We start from the raw sequence: 27700 nt of genomic DNA on the forward strand, positions 1-27700 counted from the left end.
TCTCACACAAGTTGCCAAATGGCCTGGAGAGGCCAGTTGCGTTCGCATCCAGATCATTGACCTCCGCTGAGCGCAACTATGCTCAGATAGATAGGGAGGCTCTCAGCCTTGTGTGGGGAGTAAAGAAGTTTAATCATTACCTGCAGGGCCAAAAGTTTACGCTTCTGACAGACCACCAGCCGTTGGTATCCATATTTAACCCTATGAAGTGTGTTTCGGTGATGACAGCACAGAGACTCCAGAGATGGTCCCTTTTCCTAGGGGCACATCAATATCAGATCGAATTCAAAGGTACAAAGCAGCATGGTAATGCTGATGGGCTGTCGCGCCTGCCACTACCTACAGAGGAGGAGGCACCGATGGTTGACCCTGTTGAGTTATTTCACTCGACCATCATCGAATGTTTACCAGTCACCAATGCAAGTATTGAAAGAGAAACCAGGAATGACCCGACACTGTCCCGGGTCTACGAAGTGACAGTGAAGGGATGGCCAGCACATGGTGATCCACTGTTACCGGCATTCTCAGCAAGACGAGAACAGCTGTCCGTCTGTCAAGGAACATTGATGTATGGAACAAGGGTGATTATTCCTCCTAAGTTAAGAGAGAGAATTCTAAAGGAACTGCATGAAGGTCATCTGGGGGGAGTCAAGATGAAAAGCCTTGCTAGGGCTTATGTGTGGTGGCCGGGTATCGACCAACAGATAGAGGATCTGACGAAAAGCTGCTCAGGGTGCCAAAAAGTGCAAAATGCACCTCCGATTGCACCGCTGCATCCATGGGAATGGCCTTCAACCCCATGGCAACATGTACATATTGACTTTGCGGGTCCATTCATGGACTCCATGTTTTTAATTGCGGTGGACGCACATTCTAAATGGCCAGAAGTCATTAAGATGACTAGCACTACCTCGGAAAAGACGATTGCGGTGCTAAGAACGATATTTGCAAGAAATGGATTGCCAGAACAAATATGTTCAGACAACGGACCGCAGTTCGTGTCAGATGAATTCCAGAAATTCATGAAGAAGAATGGGGTGAAACATTATACCTCTGCCCCATATCATCCGGCTACAAACGGGTTGGCTGAGAGATTTGTACAAACGTTCAAAAAAGCAATAAAGGCCATGAGCGAAGATCAGATTCCACTACAACACAAGGTGGACAAATTCCTACTGGCATATCGAAACGCCACTCATGCAGTGACAAACCAAAGTCCTGCCATGATGTTCTATAACAGGAGGTTGCGGTCCAGTTTGGACTTGTTAAAACCAAATGTGCGGAGGGAAGTTGAAAACAAACAGTTCCAGCATATAAATAACAAGACCACTCGGAGTTTCGAAATAGGACAGCCAGTGTTAGCCCGGGACTATAAAAACGAGAAATGGCAATCTGGAACAATTCGGGCCAGACAAGGACCCCTGATGTACACGGTAGATATTGGTGAAAATGTAATACGGCGTCATGCTGACCAACTGGTAGAATCGAGAACAAGGGTCGAACCCATGGTTACAGCAGAGACAACCGTGGAAGAAGTTAGTGAACCTGAAGCATCTACCTCAGAAGTGAATGTACCTGATGATGATGTCCAATCCATAAGAGACCAACTAGATGAGTCACCCCAGCAATGAGAATCAGAGACCCCTGAAAGGCGTTATCCAACTCGAATCAGGAGGCCTCCTCAGAGACTGAATCTTTGAACTGCTTTGCATGAAGTTGTATATATATATGTTATTATGTTATGTTAAATGGGGATATAACTGTTAAGCTAAAAAGGGAGGATTGTGGTGTATGTAACCTGTTCCACCTTAAGAGAACTACCTTAAGAGATGTACTACTTTCTCTTGGCTGCTGTATACTGTAATACCGGTGGTGACCACACCGGTATATAAGTGTTGTGTAGTGATTTGCTGGGCAGTTCAGCCCTGACCTCCGAATAGTAAAGATCTGTTAAAAGTTACTCTTGTGGTCTGTGTCCAGTGATTTAGCATAAGCATAACTGGGACACACAGACTTAACAACAATGCACATACATCAACCGGGAATAACGTGTTGAAAAGCCTCTCTTGGAGGTCCCTGCATGCGAAGAATGCGATAGACGTACAAGTTATCTTTTATCCCGTATCTATACACCGTACAGCCGAGAAATCTGTCCCAGGCAGTGGCACAATACGGGCAGTATCGGATTGGCCCATTATACGCAGCACCTGATATTCAGTTTTATTGACTGCAACGGACTGACTATCAGGCGCTGTGTATAACGGGCGGCAGATCCGATATCAACCGCTTTGCACCACTGCCCGAGTCTAATTTCTAGGCCTACCTGTAATGTATGTAATGTATACATACCTTAAGGGAGAGAACTACTTTTTACAGCTCCTGTATACTGTAGTACCGGCAGTGACCACACCTGTATATAAACCCTGAGTAGTGATCTGTATAGTTAGTTCTAGAATAACCCTCATTCAGTAAACACCTGTTGAATCGTTCCCTGCAGTCTGTTGTCTGAGTATTGAAGGACACAACATTAAGATACACGGACATAATATTGGCGACGATGCAGATTCGAACCTACCTGCAACTCTGCATCACCTCCCAGGAATTCGCTCCTGGAGAACAGTGGAAGAAGGTCGAGTCCAGAAGCACGGGCGTCGACCACGGGCAACCGCCCAGTCATCCAGCGGAGATTTGAGCATCGCAGGGGAGGCTGTCGAGAGCCAGGCTTGGCTTTCCAGTCACGGTGGTCCAGCAAAACGGGCTGGCAACAGGTACTGCGCAGACCCTTCCCGGACAACGGCGGGCTGGAGCCCGACTGAGCGGCACAGAAAAAGGCCGAGCAGCATTGACGGGGGAGAGAGAGAGGGCAGAGCGCACAGGGCGCAGCCGGTGTTCAGGACCGAGCGGCGTCAACGGGGGAGAGAGACGAGAAAGAGCAGAGTGCAGCCGGTGGTCAAGGGCCGAGCAGCGTCAATGGGGGAGAGAGGCGCGCAGGAAAATGCGAGGTGCTGCCATTGCCACAAGGACCGCAGAGAGCGGCGTTGGCAGCAGCACAGGAGCAGCGCACGAAACCCACAGGGCATCACCATTCGCCACGAGGACCGCCGAGAGTGGCGTTGGCAGCAGCGCGGGAGACGCCATTTTAAGCCGCAGCGGGGAAGAAAGGAAAGCGCGGGAGACGCCATTTTAAGCCAGTCTAACCACACCCAAAAATGCCAGTGGCAGTATCACAGCGTTCGACAATGAAGTCGAAGATTGGCGACATATATCGAACGCATAGAAGTATACTGCAAGGCGAATGAAGTGCCAGATGACAAGAAAGCGCTGGTATTGTTGAATTCAATGAGTGCAAAAACATATGGCTTACTACGAAACCTAGTAACCCCAGAGAAGCCAGTAGAAAAGGATTTTGAAAACATAGTGTCAATCCTACAGGACCACTTAAACCCCACACCGCTGCTGATAGCAGAAAGATTTAAGTTTCACAAAAGGAACCATCATAAAGATGAAAGTAATGCTGAGTATTTAACAGAACTGAGCAAGCTATCGAAACACTGCCAGTTTGGAACGGGACTAGCAGATACTTTAAGGGACAAGTTTGTGTGTGGGCTTCAAAGTGAAGGAACCCAGAAACGGCTTCTATCAGAAAAGGATCTTATGCTGGACAAGGCTTTCAGCATTGCAGTATCACACGAAGCAGCAGCACGGGGCGCTGCAGAGATACAACGGAGACCGCAAGAATATGGCACAAATGAAATGTCATACGGAACAGTGAAGTGCTATCGCTGTGGCAGAACAACACACGACCATAATGATTGCTGGTTCAAGGACAAAGTGTGCAGACAGTGTGGAAAAGTAGGACACATAGGAAGAGTCTGCAGGTCGGGAAAGAAAACCAGCAGCAAGAAATCTCCACAGGAGAAGTACAAGAAGGTACATAAGGTGACGGAGAGTAGTTCAGACAAACAGAAGAGTGATACAGACTCCGGAAGCAAGGAGCTGGGTTGTCTGAAACTACATAACGTGATCAAAACGGAGGATAACCAAACTATCTGGGTCACGCTCAAGATAGCAGGAGTCCAAGTGAAAATGGAATTGGACACAGGATCAGCCCTAACAGCCATAAACCAAAGGGACTACAAGCGGCTATTCTCACATATACCCTTGAGAGATACAAATATTGTCTTGAAGACGTACACGGGGCAAAAAGTCTACCCCAAAGGAAAAATAAGGGTGAACGTTATATATAACGGCAAGGAAGCACCCAAAATGGACCTATATGCATTGCCAGATGGAGGACCACCACTACTAGGGTGTGAATGGATCCAGAAGATACAGCTAGATTGGCATTCCATACAAGCACTGACTGGAGATGCCAAAAAGGATGACGACGTCACACCTGGACAACTGTCAAAAATGCTAACTGACGCACAAGAAGTGCTCCAGCAGGGACTCGGAACACTAAAAGGCATAACAGCGACGATCAAAATAGAGGAAAATGCAAGCCCAAAGTTTTTTAAGGCCAGACCGGTACCTTATGTGATCCGCCCAGCTGTCGAAGCAGAGCTGGAAGGTTTGGAACGTTCAGGAGTACTGTCCAAAGTGGACTGGAGTGAGTGGGCTACACCCATCGTTCCTGTAATGAAGAGGTCGTTGAGTAATACGCCTGGGGAACCAAAGAAGTTTCGCATCTGTGGGGACTTTAAGGTGACAGTGAACCCAGTCCTTCACACTGTATAATATCCGCTTCCGCGGATTGAAGATATTTTCGCCTCGCTATCTGGAGGGAAACACTTCACTAAGATTGATCTGGCCCAGGCGTACCTGCAAATGGAGGTAGAAGAAGCCTCGAAACAGTACCTCACGATCAACACTCATAAAGGTCTCTACCAATGCAACCGGCTGGTGTTCGGGGTAGCATCAGCTCCGGCTATTTGGCAAAAGGCAATGGAACAAGTCCCGCAAGGGATTCCAGGGACCCAGTGTTATTTGGACGACATCCTGGTCACGAGCGTAAATGACAGTGATCACCTCGCCAACCTGGAGCAGGTGCTCACTAGATTGAAGGAATATGGGCTCCGAGCTAATCGCCACAAATGCGAGTTTTTCCAGAAGCAGATCTCGTATTGTGGCCATGTTATTGATAAAGAGGGGTTACATAAGTCCCCTGAAAAGATTGATGCAGTAGTCAAGGCTCCAGCACCGGAAAATGTGTCACAACTGAGGTCGTTCCTCGGGCTGGTGAACTACTACCATAAGTTCTTGCCGAATTTGTCTACCGTACTACACCCACTGAACACCCTACTGCAAACGGGGGTACCATGGAAGTGGAGTGACGAATGTAAACGAGCTTTCCAGAAGAGCAAAGCATTGATCGCATCAAAAGAGGTGTTGGCTCATTTCAACCCAGCACTACCAATTCGGTTGGCGTGTGATGCATCACCCTATGGCATTGGAGCGGTGCTGTCGCACAAATTCCCGGACGGCTCGGAGAGGCCAGTAGCCTTTGCGTTTCGGTCACTAACCTCAGCCGAGCGTAACTACGCCCAGATTGACAGGGAGGCCCTCAGCCTAGTGTGGGGAGTGAAAAAGTTCAATCACTATCTGCACGGGCAGAAGTTCACCTTGCTGACTGACCACCAACCACTTGTCTCCATCTTTAATCCAAAGAAGGGCGTTCCGGTGATGACTGCGCAACGGCTACAAAGAAGGTCCCTTTTTCTAGGGGCGCACCAATATGAAATCGAGTATAAGGGCACGAAACAGCATGGAAACGCTGATGGGCTATCACGCCTGCCACTGCCTACTGCGGAGGAAGCACCAGCAGTGGATCCTGTCGAAATATTTCATTCGACTATAATTGAATGCTTGCCAGTAACTAACGCTGGTATAGAGAAGGAGACCCGAAATGACCCGACACTGTCTCGGGTATATGATTTGACGGTGAAGGGATGGCCAGCACATGGCGACTCACTGTTGCCAGCATTCCCATCCAGAAGAGAACAGCTGTCAGTATGCCAGGGGACCTTGATGTATGGATCCCGAGTGGTAATTCCACCCAAGTTAAGGGAGAGAGTGCTCAATGAGCATCACGAAGGTCATCTGGAAGGGGTGAAAATGAAAAGCCTTGCTAGGGCTTATGTGTGGTGGCCGGGGATTGATCAGCATATCGAGGACCTGACAAAGAGCTGCTCAGGATGCCAGAAGGTCCAAAATGCACCACCACATGCCCCTCTACACCCATGGGAGTGGCCCTCATCTCCATGGCAACGGGTGCATATTGATTTTGCTGGTCCATTCATGGACTCAATGTTTTTAATAGCCGTGGATGCGCACTCAAAATGGCCTGAGGTGATCAAAATGTCCTCCACCACCACGGAGAAAACTATTGCAGTCTTACAGACCATTTTTGCCAGGAACGGCTTGCCAGAGCAGATTTGCTCTGTTAACGGACCACAGTTTGTGTCCGAAGAGTTTCGAAGATTTATGAAAAGGAATGGGGTAAGGCATTACACATCTGCCCCGCATCATCCAGCCACAAATGGATTGGCTGAGAGGTTCGTACAAACCTTTAAAAAAGCAGTAAAGGCCATGTGCGATGATGACATTCCACTGCAGCATAAGGTGGACAATTTCCTGTTAGCCTACAGAAATGCGACACATGCAGTCACCAACCAGGCCCCGGCCATGATGTCCTTTAACCGAAGTTTGAGATCTCGTCTGGATTTGCTCAGACCAAATGTACGAAGAGATGTTGAGAGTAAGCAATTCCAGCACATCAATGAGAAGCCGACAAGGAGCTTCAATGTAGGGCAACCAGTCTTGGCCTGCGACTACCGAACAGAGAAATGGCAACCAGGAACGATATGCACACGGCAGGGGCCACTAATGTACACAGTGGATGTTGGGGAGAACATTGTGAGACGCCATGCTGACCAGATCCTAGAGTCACAAGAACGAGTCAACCACATGTCTCAGCCATACGTACCTGATGAGGAACCTGACGTACAGGTCGCATCTACCTCAGAAACAATAGCATTGGAAGCTGATGAATCAACTGACGACAGGGTGCTAGAATCGCCTCCGCACCAAGAGCGAGACACTCGGGAAAGGCGTTATCCAGAAGGAATCAGGAAGCCTCCCCAGAGACTGAATATATGAATGGACTATTTTCATATAACATTGTATATTAAAAATGCTAATTGTTAAATGAGTATTATGGTACTGTTAATCTAAAAGGGGAGGAATTGTAATGTATGTAATGTGTATATATACCTTAAGGGAGAGAACTACTTTTTACAGCTCCTGTATACTGTAGTACTGGCAGTGACCACACCTGTATATAAACCCTGAGTAGTGATCTGTATAGTTAGTTCTAGGTAACCCTCATTCAGTAAACACCTGTTGGATCGTTCCCTGCAGTCTGTTGTCTGAGTATCGAAGGACACAACATTAAGATACACGGACATAACACTACCTATTTGCCAGGCACTAATGGCTTGACTTATCTCTGTAAGATTTAAAGTCAATTTTAAAAGTGGTAGGGAATGCCAAAGTTTGTTGGCATTCATAAATTGTTCCCTCTCTGTGATGGTTCATATCTGGGTCTAGCCTGATACCCACCCCCACCCTGCCCCCCGATTTGCAATGTCCCACATAGGTTCCCATTTCATCTATTTGGCTCCTTCTCGGCTTGTCATGTTATTGCCATGTTTATCCTGAGTTTTGCCATCAATACAAATTTCGCCCACTTGGCCGGGAACATCATTCAGACCCTTGAAGCACTTGTGGCATTGTTTTCTTTGGGAACGTGCTGGCACAGGTGAAGTTCTGAATTGCACTCACTTGGCACAGTCTGTTGGCCTGTTTGGTTAATAAGGAAAAATCATTTGGCGGTGGCACTCGTGTCAACTTTGAGTAAAGGTTGGCACCGAAAGAGTTGTCCTATCGGTGGATCAACCGTCGTCGGTGGGTGGGTTTCTCAACAAACAGATTGGGGACAAATAAAGGCTTGTCTGTTTTGCTTACGCCATGTCAGTGCAACATTCTGTCTCCTCATCCGCGGCCTCTGTTCCCATACAGCTCAGTTCACCCTTTGTGTTAGATGTTAATGATATCTGACTTGAGCTTTTTTGTGGTCTCGCATTCCATTTTCCTCAGGCATTGAATAGTTTGGCAAATTGCTGCTGGTGTTCTGTCTTTCAGAGTCCATTGTATTGATTGGCTTCGCGTAGGGCCAAGTCCAATCTTATCCGTAAGGACCCACAGTAACATCTGCTCCAGTTTCAACGTTGAACTCTACTGGATGGCTATTAAGTAACAGGTTAACTGTCCATGTTCTGCCTTGTTTCAGTGGTATTTAGAATGGCAAAAAAAAAGGTTTCTTCAAACACGTCTCTCACAACATAACCTTCATTCACAAACGTTTCTATATTGTCCTTTCCTTTGAACATATATAACATATGGCTTGTTTAATTAAGCATTTATCCGTGAGATGGATCAGCAGTTTATCATCCTGCATAAATAACTTGGTTAAAGGAGCTTTTGGCTTTGTTCTTGGCTTCATTGTCCGGGGATTTGCCTGCTTCCTCTTGGTTCTGTGCAGACATTAGATCCTGTGGTGGGGATCTCTCCTTTGCTTCTTAAATGTTTCTTTTTGTTGTATCTGATTAATAGCTTTCGCAACGTTCAATTCAGAACTGCTTGGAGCCTTTCAGGGACCAACGCCTAGATGGATCATTTCATCATGTGTATCGCTGGAGCTCCACAAGGCATTCAACGATGAATCAACTGGTTAAACTTGGCTCATTTGAATCTTACATTTCCATATGCCATGAACTGTTTTCCAATATCCCTTTTACAACTTTGTATTTTGTCAACCTGAAAGAGTGCATGATGCTTTCTGCATTATAGCCCCTTTGTTACTAATTCCAATGTCTGCTTGAACCTTTTAAGATGTCTTATCCATTTTATCCCCTAGTCTGGGTGCGCAAAATCAATTTTTTCTGTTCGATTTAATTAATAAGCATGCCTTTATTGCACGTGTAGTTTGACAATACTATATCCTATTTACAGTACACACATATCCTGTGCACGCATTAATACCTTTATATACCGTTCATTTTTTTCTCTGTATCTCAAAATACCTTGAGTATTGTGTGCAGTTTTGGTCGCCTTATCTGAGGAAGGATGTTCTTACCATGGAGGGAGTGCAGCGAAGATTCACCAGACTGATACCTGGGATGGCAGGAATGAAGTATAAAGAGAGATCGGGTCGATTAGGCTTATATTCGCTAGAGTTTAGAAGAATGAGAGGGGATCTCATTGATACTTATAAAATTCTAACAGGACTAGACAGACTAGATGCAGGAAGGCTGTTCCCGGTGGCGGGGGAGTCCAGAACCAGGGGTCACAGTCTAAGGATAAGGGGTAAGCCATTTAGGATAGAGATGAGGAGGAATTTCTTCACCCAGAGAGTGGTGTACCTGTGGAATTCTCTACCACAGAAGACAGTTGAGGCCAATTCATTAAATATATTCAAGAAGGAGTTAGAAATATTTCTTAAGACTAAAGGGATCAAGGGATATGGGGAGAAGGCAGGGACAGGGTACTGAGTTTGGATGATCAGCCATGATCACATTGAATGGTGGAGCAGGCTCGAGGGGCCGAATGGCCTACTCCTGCTCCTATCTTCTATGTTTCTATGTTTCTATATGTCAGTTTTTACCGCAGTGTATTTACAAGTTTTACTATGTTGTGCATCTTCTCATACCTTCTCTCTTGCTGACGGTCCTTACCTGCTTTTTTAGGGTGCTGCTGTTCTTGTAGTGGGAAAAGCTTTCACTGATGTTTTTTTCAATATCTGACATAAAAGCAATCCAGAAATACAAAGTTCAACAAATCTGTCAATAAAGAATGCTGGGACAAGGAAATGAAAAAGACTGCCGGCACGCTTAGAAGGCATTGTTTTCCGGTGGCATTATTTGAGAAGAGCAAAGAAAAAAAAAGAAAGACTTGCATTTCTGTAGCGTCTTTAAGAACATAAGAATTAAGAGCGGGAGTAGACCATTCGGCCCCTCGAGCCTGCGTCGCCATTCAATCAAATCATGGCTGATCTTCGACCTCAACTCCACTTTCCCGCCCAATCCCCATATCCCTCGATGAAAGGTCATCGACCTGAAACGTTAACTCTGTTTCTCTCTCCACATTTGCTGAGTATTTCCAGCACTTTCTGTTTTTATTCCCCATATCCCTTGCTTCCCTTAGTATTCAACAATCTATAGCTCTCTGTCATGAATATACTCAACGACTGAGCCTCCACAGCCTTCTTGGGTAGTTAATTCCAGAGTTTCACAACCCTTTGAGTGAAGAAATTTCTCCTCATCTCAGTCCTAAATGGCCAACCCCTTATTCTGAGACTGTGACCCCTGGTTCTAGACTCTCCAGCCAGGGGAAACAGCCTCTCAGCATCTACCCTGCCAAGCCCTTTAGTTATTTTAACAACCTCAGAACCTTCCTCAGTGCTTTACAGCCAATGAAGTATATTTGAAGTGTAGTCACTGCTTTAATGTAGGACATGCAGCGGCCAATTTGCGCACAGCAAGCTCCCACACACAGCAATGCAGAACACCAGGAGTCCTGGCCAACATTCTGTCTCCAAACAACCGCATCAAAAAAAAAACTTGATCACTCCTCTCTTTGCTGTTTGTGGGATCTTGCAGGTGCATTTGCCAAGATAACTCCAAAAGTAATTGGGACTAATTTTGACTTTTTGCGATAGTGTAAAACGAGTGTTAGTGAATCGGCTGCCCGTTTTACATCTCTACTGATTTAAATTCCCATTGCAGTCCATTGTACTATCGCACAAAGTCAAAATGCCCCCCATTGTGTGAGCTTCTTTGAGGTGCATTAATGAAATGATAAGGAATTATATGTATGCAAGTATAAATTCCTCAACTGAGATCTTCTGAATCTATTCAAAGATACCTCCCCTATCTTGATGGCTCAATGAGTTTATCCAGCGATTAGGTGAACAATAGAATTGCAGCACAGAAACAGGCCATTCAGCCCAAGAGGACGGTGCTAGTGTTTATGCTCCACACGAGCCTCTTCCCACTGTATATACTTTCAAGTATTATCAAATATATATTTTGATTATATCCATGGGTCAATATTCACTGCCATCTACACCCCAAATCTTGATGGTCCTCTGGTAAATATTACAACTGATTTGAATCAATGCTCCTTTTAGAAAGGCTACAGTTCCCATCCTGTCTTGTTTTTTTAGGCTCTTCCAAAATTACCTCCAATAAATGGACAGTGATTACACTTGTTCGGATAGTTTTAACAAAAGGGTGCCTTTCAAAGGGAATGACCCTTGCTGGAAAGTACAACTAAGATATCAGGGTTAGAATTGCTTGCTGCACCACCAGCACTGTTCTCCCCAACACTCACTATCTGGCCTCATACATGGAGATCAGCCAGTAAGACAGGACCAGAAGGTGATCTATCAATGCCTGTGAAACTGTAGCCCAACATTAGTCACAACCTTCAGGAGAACAGGGAAGATTTATTTCTTAAATTGGGTAAGAATAGATTTTGCATTTGTCCAAATTACACATGGATGTGATTGGATGTATATATCCTGTGACGATTTCCCTTTCTCTTTCTACATTACAACAGTGACCACACTTCAAAAGTACTTAATTGGCTGTAAAGCACTTTGGGACGTCCTGAGGTTGTGAAAGGCACGATATAATTACAAATCTATCTTTCTTTCTGTTGAGTCTGTGTTTACAAGTGCAGTTATACTGAATAACAGGACACAGACTACAGAAGTAAGTAAACAGGTCTTTAGTGATTGAGGGTCAGGGCGGAACTGAGGTACACTTTGCATCCGGTACTACAATGTACAGGAGCCATTAAAAAGTAGTCCATCACCTTAAGGTATCCTCTTAAGGTAGTACAGGTTACATACACTACAATTCCTCCCCTTTTAGCTTAACAGTGGACACTCCCAATTAATACACTACATGGATAACATATATACAATTTACACACAAGAACTGTTCAAAGATTCAGTCTCTGAGGAGGCCTCCTGATCCGGCCCGGATAACGCCTTTCAGGGATCTCTGGTTCCCGTTGCTGGGGTGACTCATCCACTTGATCTCCTATGGATTCAACATTATCCAATACGTTCGAGTCTGAGGTAGATGCTACAGGCTCAATAAGTTCTTCAACTGGTGTCTCTGCCGTAGACATGGGGTCGACCCTTGTTCTCGATTCCACAAGTTGGTCAGCATGACGTCGTATTACGTTCTCTCCAACGTCTACCGTGTACATCAAGGGTCCCTGTCGTGCACGAATTGTCCCAGGTTGCCATTTATCATCCCTATAGTCCCTGGCCAACACTGGTTGTCCTATTTCAAAACTACGAGTGGCCTTTTTATTTACATGCTGGAATTGCTTGTTTTCGACTTCCCGTCGCACATTGGGTTTTAACAAATCCAACCGGGACCGCAACCTTCTGTTATAGAACATTATGGCAGGGCTTTGATTTGTCACTGCATGCGTGGCGTTTCGATACGCCATTAGGAAATTGTCCACCTTGTGTTGTAGTGGAATATGATCTTCACTCATGGCCTTTATCGCCTTTTTGAACGTTTCTACAAATCTCTCGGCCAACCCATTTGTAGCCGGATGATATGGGGCAGATGTATAGTGTTTCACCCCATTCTTTTTCATGAATTTCTGGAATTCTTCTGACACGAACTGTGGTCCGTTGTCTGAACATATTTGCTCCGGCAATCCATTCCTTGCAAATATGGTTCTTAGAACTGCAATCGTCTTCTCAGAGGTAGTGGTCGACATCTTAATCACTTATGGCCATTTAGAATGTGCGTCTACTGCTATCAAAAACATGGAATCCATGAATGGACCTGCAAAGTCGATATGCACACGTTGCCATGGGGCTGAAGGCCATTCCCACGGATGCAGCGGTGCAATTGGAGGTGCGTTCTGAACTTTTTGGCACCCTGAGCAGCTTTTAGTCAGATCTTCTATTTGTTTGTCGATACCTGGCCACCACACATAAGCCCTAGCAAGGCTTTTCATCTTGACTCCCCCCAGATGACCTTCGTGCAATTCTTTTAGAACTCTCTCCCTTAATTTAGGAGGAATAATCACCCTTGTTCCATACATCAATGTTCCTTGACATACGGACAGCTGTTCTCGTCTGGCTGAGAATGCTGGTAACAGTGGGTCGCCATGTGCTGGCCATCCCTTCACTGTCAAGTCGTAGACCCAAGACAGTGTCGGGTCATTTCGGGTCTCTCTCTCAATACCCGATTTGGTGACTGGTAAGCATTCGATGATGGTCGAGTGAAATATCTCGACAGAGTCAACTGCCGGTGCCTCTTCCGCTGTAGGTAGTGGCAGGCGCGACAGCCCATCAGCATTCCATGTTGCTTTGTACCTTTGAATTCAATATCATATTGATGCGCCCCTAGGAAAAGGGACCATCTCTGAAGCCTCTGCGCCGTCATTACCAGAACACCCTTCTTAGGGTTGAAAATGGAAACCAACGGCTGGTGATCTGTCAGCAGCGTAAACTTTTGGCCTTGCAGGTAATGGTTAAATTTCTTAACTCCCCACACGAGGCTGAGAGCCTCCCTATCTATCTGAGCATAGTTGCGCTCAGCGGAGGTCAATGATCTGGATGCGAAAGCGACTGGCCTTTCTGAGCCATCTGGAAACTTATGTGAGAGCACTGCCCCGATACCATATGGAGAAGCACCACAAGCTAAGCGAATAGGCAGCGTTGGGTTAAAGTGAGCCAACACTTCCTTAGAGGTGATCAGTGCCTTGCTCTTTCGAAAAGCCCGCTTACAATCATTGCTCCACTTCCATGGTATTCCCGTTTGCAAAAGCATGTTTAGCGGGTGTAACACCGTGGATAAATTTGGAAGAAACTTGTGGTAATAGTTAACCAACCCGAGGAATGACCTCAACTGGGATATATTTCCCGGTGCTGGAGCTTTGACAACAGCTTTGATCTTGTCAGGTGACTTATGGAGCCCCTCCTGGTCAATGACGTGGCCGCAGTACGAGATTCGCTTTTGAAAGAACTCGCATTTCTGGTGATTAGCTCTTAGCCCATATTCTTTCAAACTGATGAGCACCTGCTCCAAATTCGCGAGGTGATCTTTATCGTTATCTCCTGTAATCAGGATGTCATCCAGGTAGCATTGTGTGCCTGGGATTCCCTGCAATACCTGCTCCATGGCCCTTTGCCAAATCGCTGGAGCCGATGCCACTCCAAAAACCAGCCTATTATACCGATACAAGCCCTTATGTGTGTTGATCGTGAGATACTGTTGTGATGCTTCATCAACTTCCATCTGTAGGTACGCCTGCGCCAGGTCTATCTTGGTGAAGTGCTTCCCACCAGACAGCGAAGCGAAGATATCTTCAATCCGCGGAAGCGGATATTGCACCGTGTGAAGAACTGGATTAACAGTGATCTTGAAATCGCCACAGATGCGAACCTTCCCAGGTCCCCCCGGCTTGTTGCTCAACGAACGCTTCATGACAGGAACAATGGGTGTAGCCCATTCGCTCCAGTCCACCTTGGACAGTACCCCTGAACGTTCTAGCCCTTCCAGCTCTGCTTCCACAGCAGGCCGTATCGCATAAGGCATTGAAAAATTTTGGGTTTGCATGTTCTTCAACCTTGATGGTTGCCGTAATTCCTTTCAGTGTTCCAAGTCCCTGTTGGAACACCTCCTTAGCATCGTCTAAGATTTTGGACAGTCGTTTAGGTTTGACGTCGTCCTCCTTACAGGCATCCACAGTCAGTGCTTGTATGGAATGCCAGTCCAAATTTATTCTCCGGATCCATTCCCGTCCCAGTAGTGGCGGACCTCCATCAGGTAACACATACAAGTCCATTTTCTGACTTTCTTTACCATTGTAGACCACATTTACTTTTATCTTTCCTTTGGGGTATACTATTTGCCCCGTGTATGTTTTCAATACAATCTCCGTATCCCTCAGGGGAATGTGCGAGAATAACCTTTTGTAATCTTGCTTATTCATGACTGTTAATGCCGACCCTGTGTCCAATTCCATCTTCACTTGAACATCCTGCTATCCGGAGCATGACCCAGATAGTTTGGTGGTCTGCTGTGTTACCCACATTATGTATTTTCAGACAACCCAGTTCCTTACTGCTGGAGTCTGAATCCGTCTTCTGTTCATCCGAACTGTTCTCTGTCACCTTGTGTACTTTTTTGTACTTCTCCTGCGGTGACTTTTTGCTGCTGGTCTTCTTTCCTGACCGGCATACTCTTGCTATGTGACCAAGTTTGCCACATTGCCTGCATTCTTTGTCTTTGAACCAGCACTGGTTCTGGTCATGCTTTGTCCTTCCGCAACGATAGCACTTTACTGTGTCCAATGCCATTTCATTGGTGCTGAATTCCAGTGGCCTTTGCTGTATCTCTGCAGCGCCCCATGCTGCTGCCTCGTGGGATGCTGCAATGCTAAAAGCTTTGTCCAGCGTAAGATCCTTTTCCTCTAGCAGTCGCTTCTGGGTTCCTTCCCTTAGGAGCCCACACACAAACTTATCTCTCAGTGCGTCTGCTAGTCCTGTTCCGAACTGGCAGTACTTTGATAACTTGGTGTGGAGATGCCGGAGTTGGACTGGGGTGGACAAATGTAAGAAGTCACACAACACCAGGTTATAGTCCAACAGCTTTATTTGAAATCACAAGCTTTCGGAGCGCTGCTCCTTCTTCAGGTGAAGTGGAGAAATGCATAAAGACACAGCTTATATAGTCAGAGAATCATGTCAGATGTTTACAGGTAACCTTTCCAACTGCCATTTATCACACCTCGGCAGAGAGATAATCACAGCAGTCAAAGGTGTGAATGGTGTCCAAACAGGTCAGTCAGGGAAACATTACATCAAAGAACAATGAGGTGGGGTCACAAGGGGTCAAATATTGCAGATGCTGGGGTCAAATATTGCAGATGCAGACCCTAGCATCTGCAATATTTGACCCCTTGTGACCCCACCTCATTGTTCTTTGATGTAATGTTTCCCTGACTGACCTGTTTGGACACCATTCACACCTTTGATTGCTGTGATTATCTCTCTGCCGAGGTGTGATAAATGGCAGTTGGAAAGGTTACCTGTAAACATCTGACATGATTCTCTGACTATATAAGCTGTGTCTTTATGCATTTCTCCACTTCACCTGAAGAAGGAGCAGCGCTCCGAAAGCTTGTGATTTCAAATAAAGCTGTTGGACTATAATCTGGTGTTGTGTGACTTCTTACATTTGATAACTTGCACAGTTCTGTTAGGAATTCAGCGTTGCTTTCTTCTTTAAGTTGAATTCTTTTGTAGAATTTATATCGTTCCACTATCAGCAGCGGTGTGGGGTTTAAATGCTCTTGCAGGATAGTAAAATTATCCGCGAAACCCTTCCCTACCGGTTTGTCTGGGGTTACCAGGTTCCTTAATAACCCGTACGTCTTCGCACCCATCGAGTTTAATAGGGTTAGTGCTTTCTTATCATCCGGTACATCATTCGTTGTACAGTAAACTTCGATGCGTTCCACATAAGTGGCCCAATCTTCCACATCGTTATCAAAAGCAGTGATGTTACCCGTTTTTGGCATCCTTGCCGAGTTTCTCCTTTCCCTTCGGATATTATTTAATATGATGACTTTTTAAAAAAATTTAAGATGGCGGCTTTTCCCGCGCTTGTCTTCTTCCCCCGCCGACTCAAGATGGCGATTCCCACGCTGTTGCCGTCCACGCCTCCCAGCGGTCCTTCCTGCCTTTATTTTCCTTGCGCTGCTGCTCTTGTTGCCCCGCCGCTCCCGCGGTCCTTGTGGCAATAAAACGCTTTTCTGGCTGCTGCGCGTCTCTGCCCCGATTGCAGTCCGGCCCCTGACACCGGCTGCGGTCGTGTTCTCCGCCCTTTTCTTCATTTTCCCTCCCCTTCTCCCACTGACAACTCGGCCGACTTCCCCCCGTGCCGCTTGATCGGGCTTACCCGCCGCTGTCGTAGAAGGGATGATCACTGCCTGTTGCTGATGTTGGACTTCGTGGCCAGAAAACCAACCCGGGTTCCCGATGGCCTCCCGTACGATGCAGTGCTCAGCAGGATGTTGAGGGCGGATGCCCTTTTTCGACGCCCGTTCCTGAGGACGAAGCTTCCTTGGATGCAAAACTGCCGCTAGGTACGATCAGACTCGTCGCCACTGTTGAGTCTGTGTTTACAAGTGCAGTTATACTGAATAACAGGACACAGACTACAGAAGTAAGTAAACCGGTCTTTAGTGATTGAGGGTCAGGGCGGAACTGAGGTACACTTTGCTCCGCAGGGTTTATATACCGGTGTGGTCACCACCGGTACTACAATGTACAGGAGCCATTAAAAAGTAGTCCATCACCTTAAGGTATCACAGAATCACAGAAACCCCACAGTGCAGATAGAGGCCATTTCGGCCCATCGAGCCTGCACCGACACATATCCCACCCGATCCCCGTAACCCCTACACCAACACATATCCCACCCTATCCCCGTAACCCCACGTATTTAATCCCCCTAACACTAAGGGTCAATTTATCATAGCCAATCAACCTAACCCGCACATCTTTGGACTGTGGGAGGAAACCGGAGCACCCGGAGGAAGCACACGCAGACACGGGGAGAATGTGCAAACTCCACACAGAAAGGTAGTACAGTTTACATACACTCACACACACACTCACTCACTCACTCACTTACTTACTTTCTTTCTTTCTTTCCTCCAGTGCAGTATTGAGGGAGTGCTGCACTGTCTGAGGTGCCGTCTTTCCAGATGGGATGCTAAGCCAAGGGCCCCGTCTGCTCTCTCAGGTGGGCATAAGATCCCACAGCATTATTCTGAAGGAGAGTAGAGGAGTTATCCTCGGTGTCCTGGGCCAATGTTTATCCCTCAATCAACATCACTAAAACAGATTATCTGGTCATTATCACATTGCTGTTTGTGCGATCTTGCTGTGCGCAAATTGGCTGCTGCGTTTCCTACATTACAACAGTGACTACACTTCAAAAAGTACTTCATTCGCTGTAAAGAACTTTGGGACATCCTGAGGTTGTGAAAAGCGTTATATAAATCCTTCCCTCCCTCCCTCATGGTCGAGCAGGTTAAAATATGGTGGTATACTACCAAAGTCCTTTTAGTGGGGTGGGGGCTGGGGGGTTGCTGGTGGGCGAGAGGGGAAAGTAAAGTATATTGTTGCAATTGTATGTCTCTAAGTAGCACTAACACTATGATGCCGATTGCTGATGTTCTTCAGTGGTGAAGTAATGGGAATAAACGCTGCTTACATTGTAATATTTTTCAATATAGATCTACAGATGGGCCAGAAAAAAGCTACTGCAATCCTAATTGTTTCCCACCAAGTAATAATACAGTAACACAGCACAGCAGCAGTGTGTGTGGTTGATCACCTCGAGTGCTGCGATTGAAGCCAAGCTATTTGCATTCTGAAAGTATTTGTTCCACGATCATCACTTCGCGAAACCAAAAGGCAGGAGCTTTCTCCGTTGTTTAATGATATTATCATTGCTTCACTGTTTACACGATGTAATAATCTGTATAAACTAGCATTAAAAAAAAAATTGGACAGCAACAAACATATAAGATTCTGAGGGGGCTTGACAGGGTAGATGCCTTATTTAAGGAAGGATATACTTGCATTGGAGGCAGTTCAGAAACGACTCACTAGGTTAATTCCAGAGATGAGGGGATTGACTTATGAGGAAAGGTTGAGCAGGTTGGGCCTATACTCATTGGAATTTAGAAGAATGAGAGGTGATCCTATTGAAACATATAAGATACTGAAGGGGCTCGACAGGGTAGATGCAGAGGATGTTTCCCATCATGGGGAAATCTAGAACTCGGGTGCATAGTTTCAGAATAAAGGGTCGCCCTTTAAGAACTGAGGTGAGGAGGAATTTCTTCTCTCAGAGGGTTGTAAATCGATGGAATTCTCTGCCGCAGAGAGCCGTGGAGGCTGGGTCATTAAATACATTTAAGGTGGAGATAGACAGATTTTTGCACGATAAGGGAGTGAAGGGGTATGGGGAGCGGACAGGGAAGTGGCTTTGAGCCCAAGATCAGCCATGACCTTATTGAATGGTGGAGCAGGCTCGAGGGGCCAACTGGCCTATTCCTGCTCCTGTTTCTTATTTTCTTATGCTGAGAGAATGTTTCCCCTCGTGGGAGAATCTAGAACGAGGGGGCAAAGGCTCAGGATAAGGGGTCGCTCATTTAAGACGGAGATGAGGAGGAATTTCTTCTCTCAGAGGGTCGTGAATCTTTGGAATTCTCTACCCCAGAGAGCTGTGGAGGCGGAGTCACTGAATATATTCAAGGCGGAGATAGACAGATTTTTGAGCAACAGGGGAGTCGAGGGTTATGGGGAGCGGGCAGGAAAGTGGAGTTGAGGCCAAAATCGGATCAGCCATGATCTCATTGAATGGCGGAGCAGGCTCGAGGGGCCGAATGGCCGACTCCTGCTCCTATTTCTTACGGTCTTATCGCAATCTGACGTTCCCTGTGAGCTGCGCTTTGTGCCGCGTGGCCTGTTTCTTTAAATGCGCGGTCCCATTCAGTTTCAAACGCCGTCGAGCAGCCTGCGCGGGACCTTGCGGATCACCGTGCGGCCGTGCAGCTTAGCGGGAAACGTTGGCAGCAGCTAGACCTGACTTCGGAATAATGGCGCTTCTACCGTGCTGTTGTTTTTTTTTTCCTGCGTCCGCTCTCCAGGCCGCCCTCTGCGGACAGGGCGCCAGTTACGTTCCTGATTCGGTTTCCAAGGACGGGAGACAGTTAACTGCAATCTCGGAATAAAGGTCGCAGAAGCGTGTGTCAATATTGAGGGGTCCACAACAGCCCGCATTCTGATAACACACACGGCTTGTGCACATAAAGCATTTACTTACTGGAGCGAAGCTGGCAGGGTTGACAGGTAGAATGGCCAGCAGCAGAGGGTGGGAGCCGGACCATAATATTATACCAGGGCAAAGAATAAGTCTGAGCCAGGTTGGTGCTTTGTGTCAGATTGACAGTGTATTGATTCGAACAATATAGAAGTCACTCGTGGCCAAAGATAATACATTTAAATCCTTTTTCAAAAGCTTTTGCTCACAAAAGGACAACTTGCGCCATCAATTAGACTGACAGGCGGAGGAGCAGGCTTTTTCCAGGCTGTATTTTTCCCTTGTCTATTTTAAAAACATTGAATTGCGAAGGGGGCAGAATGAGATGAGCCAGTTAATTCCGACTGACTCGAAAGCAGAGCATTGCGGTTTTTTTTAATTTCTTGCAGGGTTATTTCCTGCACTCTTCTGGCACTTGGCTTTTAGAGTCAGTCAGCTGCCCTGCTGGGAGCGGTGGGAGATGGACGAGAAAATGTATTCCATGCTCATTCTTTACACAGATTATATAGGACCCACCAACAGGCGCACTGACAAATTACATGTATCCAAATAATCCGTTTTTTTTTAGCTTCTAATACATTCAAATCGCAGTCGCACCATTTACAGGAAAAACATTTCTCTCTGCCGTCGTGCTAAAAAAAAGCTATTTGTTTCATTTCTGCCCAGGGAAATCTGTCGCCAAGCATGCTCCTACCTTTACGCTGTAGCCTCTCTCCAGCTGTTTCTTTGCCTAATGAAATCTCGAGATCCTCGTCATTACCTGAAGAGCACGGCGGACATTTTATTAAAGAAATTCAACTTCTAATCCTCGTCTTTTCTCTTCTTTTGAATCTGGAACGAAGTGCAATTCTTTTTTTTAATAATGTATGTTGCCATTACAAACACGAGATTGCAATTCAATTTCGAATGGTCTAACAAAGCATATGAGATCTTGGGCTTCATAAAAGGAGGTATTGAGTACAAAAGTAGAGAAGTTATGCTGAACCTTTATAAAGCGCTGGCTAGGCCACAACTGGAGTATTGTGTCCAGTTCTGGTCACCACACTTTAGGAAGGATGTGAAGGCCCTTGAGAGGGTGCAGAGGAGATTTACCAGAATGGTTCCAGGGTTTGGGGGATCTTAGCTACAAGGACAGGTTGGAGAAGCTGGATTTGTTTTCATTAGAGCAAAGGAGGTTGAGGGGTGATTTGATCGAGGTGTACAAGATTATGACGGGTTTGGATAGGCTAGACGGGGAAAGGCTGTTCCCACTAGTTGATGGCACAAGGACTAAGGGACACAGATTTAAGATTTTGGGCAAAAGATACAGGGGGGGATGTGAGGAAAAACATTTTTACACAGCGAGTGGTGAGGACCTGGAACTCGCTGCCAACGGAAGTGGTGGAAGCGGAGACACTCAATGTTTTCAAGGGGAGACTGGATAGGCACCTGAGGGAAATAAACCTGCAGGGCTACGGGGATAGAGCGGGGGAATGGGACTGACTGGATTGCTCTGCAGAGAGCTGGCACAGACTCAATGAGCCGAATGGCCTCCTTCTGTGCCGTTATGACTCTATAACTAAATGACAACAACAACAACAACTTGCATTTATATAGCACCTGTAACTCAGTAAAAAAAAACTCCCAAGGCGCTTCACTGGAGCGTTAACGGACAAAATTTGACCAGTAAAAAAAAAAGCTGAAAATTTATGACTAACAACAGGTTTCTATTCTGAATACGGTTTTTTCCCTTTCTCTAGAAGATACAGATGTGTGAAAAGATCAACAGCTCAGTTATCTTGCTCTCCTCTTCATGAGGTAGTTTTCTTTCATGCTTTTGAACATCCAGCACACTGATTATAAATGTACAGAAAAAAGAATATCACTTTATAACTTGGCAGTCTATTGAAAGAAGAAAGAAAGACTTGCATTTCTATAGCGCCTGTCGCCACCACCGGACGTCTCAAAGCGCTTTACAGCCAATGAAGTACTTTTTGAAGCGGAGTCACTGTTGTAATGTGGGAAACGCAGCAGCCAATTTGCGCACAGCAAGCTCCCACAAACAGTAATGTGAAAATGACCAGATAATCTGTTTTTTTTTGTTATGTTGGTTCAGGGATAAACATTGCCCAGGACATCAGGGATAACTCCCCCTGCTCTTCTTCGAAATAGTGGCCATGGGATCTTTTACGTCCACCTGAGAGAGCAGACGGGGCCTCGGTTTAACGTCTCATCCAAAAGACGGCACCTCCAACAGTGCAGCACTCCCTCAGCACTGTACTGGAGTGTCAGCCTAGATTTTTGTGCTCAAGTCTCTGGAGTGGGACTGTGAACCCACGGCCTTCTGACTCAGAGGCGAGGGTGCTGCCCACTGAGCCACAGCTGACACTATTGGCTAAGGTATGCATTTTTGCCGGACCGGCTGCGTGTTTCCAGCATTTTCTGTGTTTACTATTTTATACCTTTGCTCTGCCAATGCAGCAGCTAATGGTCTTTCAGGTGAGACGTTAAGCCAAGGCCCCGTCTGTAGTGTCCGTGTGTAGATAAAGACACTGAAGACAGGAGTTGGTTCATAGGTATTTACTAAGCAAGTCTGGGGGTGGTTTCTAAAGGATATACACAATACACAGGCTTATATAGCCCAAGTGGCAATTACTGGCATTACGCACACCTGGGGCTCTTAAAGGCACATACACCACCATTGCTCTTAAAGGCACATACACCACAATTCCTCCCCTTCTAGCTAACTAGTACATCATATTTTAAGTAATTATTAATTAAATGTTATATGCAAAATAAGATACATTGCTGTATTAATTAATTATAAGTTAGTCTCTCAGGAGGCTTCCTGACTCGGTCCAGATAACGCCTCGGGGGTGTAGTAGTTTCTGGTGGTGTAGTAGGTTCTTCTGGCAAGGCTGATTCGGCTTGAATGCCAGTGTCGGGTTCATCGGGTTCCAGTCTCACCGGATCGGAGGTAGATATGGGTATATCTACTTCATCGTTAGATGTATAGAGTGGTGGTGTAGGTTGTCCCTTTTCGGATGACTTGATGATTTGGTCAGCATGGCGTCTTATTATGCTTTCTCCGATGTCCACGGTATACATCAGTGGTCCTAGTCGTGTGCAGATAGTTCCAGGCTGCCATTTCTCGGTACGGTAGTCCCGGGCCAAAACCGGTTGGCCTATCTGGAAGGTCCTAGTTGGCTTTTCATTCATGCCCTGAAACTGCCGGTTCTCCACGTCCCTTCGGATGTTGGGCTTGACCAAATCCAGCCAGCATCTTAGGTTTCTATTGTAGAACATCATGGCGGGAGTTTGGTTAGTAACCATATGTGTTGCATTCCTATATGCAAATAAGAAGTTATCCACCTTGTGCTGAAGTTTTATGTCTTCATTACTCATGGCCTTTATGGCCTTCTTGAAGGTCTGGACAAACCTTTCAGCCAATCCATTGGTGGTGGGATGGTATGGGGTGGACGTGTAGTGCTTTACCCCATTGTTCTTTAAGAACTTTCTGAATTCTTCGGACACAAATTGCGGTCCATTATCAGAACATATCTGTTCCGGCAGCCCATTCCTGGCAAATATGGTCCTTAATACTGTGATGGTTTTTTCCGTGGTGGTGGAGGACATCTTTATTACCTCCGGCCACTTGGAGTGTGCATCAACTGTGATTAGAAACATTGAGTCCATAAATGGACCAGCAAAGTCGATGTGCACCCTTTGCCAGGGAGATGAGGGCCACTCCCATGGATGTAGAGGGGCTTGTGGTGGAGCGTTTTGGACCTTCTGGCATCCTAGGCAGCTCTTGGTCATTTCTTCGATGTCTCCATCGATACCTGGCCACCATACAAACGCCCTAGCTAGGTTCTTCATTTTCACTCCACCCAGATGCCCCTCGTGAAGCTCCTTTAGCACTTTATCCTGGAGTTTGGGTGGAATCACCACTCTGGATCCACACATCAAGGTTCCTCGGCACACTGACAGCTGTTCTCTTCTTTGCGAGAATGCTGGCAACAGTGGCTCGCCATGTGCTGGCCATCCCTTCACTGTTAAATCATAGACCCGTGAGAGAGTAGGGTCATTTCTTGTCTCCCTTTCAATGGCAGAATTTGTCACCGGTAGACATTCCACTATGGTAGAGTGGAATATCTCTACTGGGTCTACTGTAGGTGCCTCTTCTATCGTTGGCAACGGTAGGCGTGATAAACCGTCAGCATTCCCATGCTGTTTTGACCCTTTGTATTCAATGTTGTATTGGTGTGCCCCTAGAAAAAGGGACCACCTCTGTAGTCTTTGTGCCGTCATAATGGGGACACCTTTTTTAGGGTTGAATATGGAGATGAGGGGTTGATGGTCAGTCAGCAAGGTAAATTTTTGTCCGTGTAGGTAATGGTTGAATTTCTTCACTCCCCATACCAGGCTGAGTGCTTCCCTGTCTATTTGGGCATAGTTACGCTCAGCTGAGTTTAATGAGCGTGACGCAAAAGCTATCGGCCGTTCTGAGCCATCAGGGAATCTATGGGATAATACCGCTCCTATGCCGTAAGGGGATGCATCGCACGCCAGTCTGATTGGTAGTGATGGGTTGTAATGAGCCAAAACTTTCTCGGATGTGATTAAGTCTTTACATTTATGGAAGGCACGTTTACAGTCTTCGTTCCATTTCCAAATCACTCCTGTCTGTAGAAGATCATTAAGAGGGTGTAGAATAGTTGATAAGTTTGGTAAAAATTTATGATAGTAATTTATTAATCCCAGGAATGACCTTAATTGTGAAACATTTTCCGGTGCTGGGGCTTTTATAACTGCTTCAATTTTTTCAGGTGACTTATGCAACCCTTCCTTATTAATTATGTGGCCACAATATGATATCTGATTTTGGAAAAATTCGCACTTGGGGCGATTTGCTCGTAGGCCCCGTTCTTTCAGCCTAGTGAGCACCTGCTCCAAATTGGCAAGGTGTTCGTTGTCGTTTTCTCCTGTTATAAGGATGTCGTCTAGGTAGCATTGAGTCCCCAGAATCCCTTGCAGGACTTGCTCCATAGCTCTTTGCCAGATAGCTGGAGCTGATGCTACTCCAAAAACCAGTCGATTGTACTGGTACAGGCCTTTGTGTGTGTTTATTGTGAGATACTTTTTAGAGGTCTCCTCAACCTCCATCTGTAGATATGCCTGTGCCAAGTCAATTTTTGTGAAACGTTTCCCTCCGGATAGTGAGGCGAAAATATCTTCTATCCTCGGAAGAGGATACTGTACCGTGTGAAGGACCGGGTTTACAGTCACCTTAAAGTCCCCACAGATGCGAATTTTTCTCTGTTCCTCAGAGTTATTTTTCAATGCTTTTTTCATGACTGGAACGATGGGTGTTGCCCATTCGCTCCAATCTACTTTGGATAATACGCCTGCCTTTTCCAAATTTTCCAGCTCTGCCTCGACTGCCGGACGTATTGCGTATGGCACCGGTCTTGCCTTAAAAAATTTTGGAATTGCTGTATCTTCCACTTTTATTGAGGCAGTGATGCCTTTCAAGGTTCCTAGTTTCTCTTGAAACACTTCTTTGGCGTTGGCCAAGATGTCTTTTAATCGTTCAGGTATGATGTCATCATTGTTTTTTTCCTTACTGGTCACCGTCAGTGCCTGAATGGAGTGCCAGTCTAAACGTATCTTCCTTATCCATTCACGTCCCAACAACGGTGGACCACCATCTTGTAGAATGTATAAATACAACTTTTGTATTTCTTTGCCGTTGTATACCACAGGCACCCTTATTTTTCCTTTGGGGTAGACTTTCTGCCCCGTATATGTTTTTAAGATAATGGATGTGTCTTTTAGAGGTATATGCGAAAATAGCCTCTCGTAATCTCGTCGATTTATCACGGTTAGAGCTGATCCTGTATCTAGCTCCATTTTAACTGGGGACCCTGCTATTGTGAGGGTAACCCAAATGGTTTGGTAATCTTCATTGGCAATTACATTGTGTAATTTGAGAGAGCTTAGTCTCTTGTTCCCAGAGTCGCTATCACTCTTCTGGTCTTTGGAGCTACTGTCCGTCATCATTTGTGCCTTTCTGTGCTTTTCCTTATTGATTCTTTTCCCGTTAGTGGATTTTTTATTTTCAGATCGGCATACACGTGGAATGTGTCCTATCTTTCCGCATCGCTTGCATGCTTTTTCTTTGAACCAGCAATCCCTCTGGTCATGGTTGGATCTGCCGCATCGATAACATTTCTTGAAACCCCGTGTCATTTCATGGGTGCCGAAGTCCTGTGGCCTTTGCTTTATCTTTGCCACTCCTATTGCACTGAAAGCCTTGTCCAGTGTTAAATCTTTTCCAGAAGATACCTTCTTTTCTGTTTCTACACTTAGGGGATCGCAGATGAATTTGTCTTGCAGAGAATCTGCCAGTCCTGCCTCGAATTGGCAGTGTAGGGTATCAACAATCTCTTCAAAATTCTTGTCCATCGGTTCGGCTGGAGTGATTAAGTTGCGTAACAGCTTGTATGTTTCTGCGCCCATTAGATCCAGAAGAACTGAAGCTTTTTTTTCATCTTCTATTCCATTTGCGGTGCAAAACACCTCCACTCTTTCTACATATGTGGTCCAATCCTCTATCTTGTTATCAAAAACATCAATATTGCCAAAGTTAGGCTCTGTTTCATTATCAAAAGCATCAATATTGCCAGACTTAGGCATTTCAAAAAAAAGATATGGCGCTTCCCGCGCTTTTTTTTTCTCTGTAGCAACGATATGACGCTTCCCGCGCTTCCCCGCCGCTGCTAACGATAACAACGCTGTTTTACTGTGGTTTCCGTTTATTCACTGTTGGAGACTCGTTCCCGACGGAGGTCTAAATGCTGACCTGCTTGCCGCGCCGGCCGTCTCCCGAGTGCACCCTCCCAGTCCGTTATTGCTTGCCTCCGATTTCGCTGCTTGTCTCAGCTGTAGAGCCCACCGCTGGAGCCCCAGCCTGACGCCCAGGAAGGATTAGCGCAGTACCTGCCACCAGCTTGGCCAGCTGGTGAAACCACAGTTTCTATTACTTCCTTGAGTCTTCTGGACGCTGGAGGAATCGATGTCCTTGAGTGCTGCCGAATTGCAGGTAAGTCCGTTTCCACTTCATCGCCACTGTAGTGTCCGTGTGTAGATAAAGACACTGAAGACAGGAGTTGGTTCATAGGTATTTACTAAGCAAGTCTGGGGGGGGGTCTAAAGGATATACACAATACACAGGCTTATATAGCCCAAGTGGCAATTACTGGCATTACGCACACCTGGGGCTCTTAAAGGCACATACACCACCATTGCTCTTAAAGGCACATACACCACACCGTCAGCCCTCTCAGTTGGGTGTAAAAGATCCCACGGCTTAAACTCCTACTTGAAATGAATTGGGGGCCATCTGAACCCAATTCAGCCAAAATCTTCAATGTCTCACAGGTGGCTGAGTTGAATTCTGTAATGTTCTGACATTTGTGGTGAACATATACTGGTCCAGAAAGAAAGATTTGCATTTAAACAGCGTCATTCGCCGGACATCACAAAGCGCTTTACAGCCAATGAAGTACTTTTGAAGTGTAGTCACTGTTGTAATGTGGGAAACACAGCAGCCAATTTGTGCACAGCAAGCTCGCACAAACAGCAATGTGATAATGACCAGGTAATCTGTTTTAGTGATGTTGATTGAGGGATAAATATTGGCCAGCACACCGGGG

At 46.0% G+C, this 27700-nt stretch overlaps 1 protein-coding gene across 1 annotated transcript in view; it reads left to right on the top strand.

The window, feature by feature from the left end:
• The window catches only part of LOC147114555 (cadherin-7-like), a 190992-nt gene that overhangs the window by 43208 nt on the left and 120084 nt on the right, over positions 1-27700 (top strand). The gene's annotated exons all lie outside the window — the stretch shown is intronic.

This window comes from Somniosus microcephalus, chromosome 7 (assembly GCF_052327205.1).
Source record: "Somniosus microcephalus isolate GS21.2 chromosome 7, FLI_Smic_1.0, whole genome shotgun sequence".
NCBI lineage: Eukaryota > Metazoa > Chordata > Chondrichthyes > Squaliformes > Somniosidae > Somniosus > Somniosus microcephalus.